Genomic DNA, 2,827 nt, shown 5'->3' with positions numbered 1-2,827 from the left:
TCAGGTGATGAAAAAATGAGAGCTTTGGAATTCAGACTATTTGACAGAAAACAGTCTATCTGTTTTGCATTGGATTTCAAGAAATTTGAAAACAAAACTTATTTTTATTATTTTAAGTAGGTTCTATGCCCAACACGTGGCCTGAACTCATGACCCTAAGAGTCACATGGTCTACTGATTAAGTCAAACAGACACCCCAACAAAATTTATTTTAAAAACTAAGTGGCTCAGTCGGTTGGGCAGACAACTTCGGCTCAGGTCTGATCTCTTGGTTCATGGGTTCAAGCCCTGCGTCAGGCTCTGTGCCGGACAGACAGGCCAGAGCCTGGAGCCTGTTTCAGATTCTGTATCTCCCTCTCTCTCTGACCCTCCCCTGCTCACGCTGTCTCTCTGTCTCTCTCAGAAAAAAAAAAACAAACAACAACCAAAAAAACAACCAACCAACCAAAAAACCCCCCACCAAAACTAAGTATCTCAGGGGCTTCTGGTGGCTCAGTCAGTTAAGTGACTGACTGGATTTCGGCTCAGGTCATGAGATCAACTCCACACTAGACATGGAACTTGCTTAAGATCCTCTCTCCCTCTGCCCCTCCCCCTGCTCGCTACATGCTCTCTCTCTTAGAAACCAATCAATAAACAGCCCAAGGGGTTATTAAACACTCTTTTAAGATAATCATTAAAAGATTACAAGTGCCATTTCTATTCAAAAGTATGTGTATATACATATATGTACACATATATACAAACACTTCTCTTGCTTTTTCTTGCCTGTTATTATACAAAAGGAAACTATAAACAAACAAAAGTCCCTTTACCAGGAATGAGCACTACAGTTTTATTCAATTTGTTCTGTTAGCCACAAACATTTTATGTAGCTATCGGGTCAAACAAATGATGAGAATGGGTACCAGGAGGATTTCAATATTTTATATTCCAGTCTTCCAAATTCAAAAGGATAATTCTACAAATGAGAATACTGGCAAATTTAGTTGTCTACAGATAATCTTCTTAGCAATTACAAAATAATCTCAAAGTGAATTTACAAACGGAAGAAAAAGGGTTAAAGGGGGCCATTATAAAATATAAAATTAGGTGGGCCTAAGGAAAAATAAATAGCATATGTTATTAGGTTCTGATGAAAAGAGACAGATAATTCTGTAATGCATACTTTTGTAATTCATCTAATTAGAAAGTGAAATTTACCTGTACTAGAAATTTATCTGCCTTAAGCACAAAAGGCTAAATTGTTTTATGTGCTAATATTTTTGTTTTCAACACTTTCATTATCTATCTAGCACTGGTAGTACAAAGATAAAAATTCTTTAACTAAATAAAAAACAAATATTTTAACAGTAGGCTAAAAACCTTTCTAAAGCAGTTTTTCAAAACAAAGATTTTTTTTTTAAAGAAAGGGTAATTAGAGAGACCTAAATATTTTCACATTATTTTAAAAAGTAGGACATATATACATTTTAAAATGTCAAATAGTAATAATCCTAGCAGCCAACATTTACTGAGCACATACATGTGTTAGGTAATATTCTGAGAATCTTAAAATTATTGCCTCATTTAATCCTCAAAATAACCCCATGAAATAGGTACCATTTATCATCCCATTTTACAGACAAGGAGACTGAGGCATGGAGACATTGACTAATTTACCTACAGTTACATAGCTAATAAGTAGCAGACCAAGGATTAGAACCATTTGATTAAAGTCCCTAGCAACAGCCAATAAGCTAGCTTTGTCTAAAGAATTCTACCACCATTGAAGAGAACAAAGCAGTTCTCGGTCTTGTCCTTTTCCATTAGAAATTCCTGATATCTGAAGGCAAATAAACTTTTTGCTATTACTTTTGATATTTACCTTCAAAATTCAACAATATAGTTATGTTATTCCTTAATTTTCAATTCTAAATATAATCTAATTTTAAAAAATTTTTTTCAAAATGTTTTATTTATTTCTGAGAGAAAGAGAGAGAGGCAGCATGAGCAGGGGAGGGTCAGAGAGAGAGGGAGACACAGAATCTGAAGCAGGCTCCAGGCTCTGAGCTAGCTGTCAGCACAGAGCCTGATGCGGGGCTCAAACCCACTAACCATATCATGACCTGAGCCGAAGTCGGACGCTTAACCGACTGAGCCACCCAGGCGCCCCAATGTAATCTAATTTTCAGTTTTAAATACAATCTAATGAACTGAGTACTGTTGTGGAAGGTGAGGATTTACCTTTTATTTAATTGCCCTACCCTCACTTTGTTTTCCCTAAAGCTCCTATTTTAACAATTTTTGGCTCACTGTTCACTGTTAACATTTTTATAATTATAGATATTACTCACAATTAACCTGGAGTATTTTATTACTTGCCTTTCCTTAAAAAGAACTTTTGCTTGGGGATCCTGGGTGGCTCAGTTGGTTAAGCATCTGACTTTGGCTCAGGTCATGACTTCACAGTCCGTGGATTTGTGCCCTGTGTCAGGCACTGTACTGACAGCTTAGCTTCTGTCTCCCTCTCTTTCTCTGCCCTGCTCCCCCTTGCCTCTTTCTCTCTCTCTCTCAAAAATAAACATTAAAAAAATTTAAAAACAAGAAAAGAACTTTTGCTTCCCTTAATTTGCTACTTCATCCCTAACTTCAACAGAAATGTCAATCTCTTTAGACTCATTCAACTACGTAAAAGGGAGCATCAGCTGCATTTTTCTCCTGGAGACAGTCCTCCTGGACTCTTCCATCCTCTTGATCCAACTCCACAATGGCTACTTCTTCCTAAACCATATACAAACTGCTGTTTCTGCAGATGGAATCCTCTGCCTCTCTTCTATACTGGATT

General features: G+C 36.8%; 1 protein-coding gene across 8 annotated transcripts in view; it reads right to left on the bottom strand.

Moving 5' to 3' along the window:
- Nucleotides 1-2,827, bottom strand: part of HERC4 (HECT and RLD domain containing E3 ubiquitin protein ligase 4) — a 137,198-nt gene that overhangs the window by 8,665 nt on the left and 125,706 nt on the right. The window lies entirely within an intron of this gene.

This window comes from Crocuta crocuta, unplaced genomic scaffold, assembly GCF_008692635.1.
Source record: "Crocuta crocuta isolate KB4526 unplaced genomic scaffold, BGI_CrCroc_1.0 scaffold167, whole genome shotgun sequence".
Classification (NCBI taxonomy): domain Eukaryota; kingdom Metazoa; phylum Chordata; class Mammalia; order Carnivora; family Hyaenidae; genus Crocuta; species Crocuta crocuta.
This window is presented reverse-complemented; position numbering and strand designations above follow the sequence as displayed.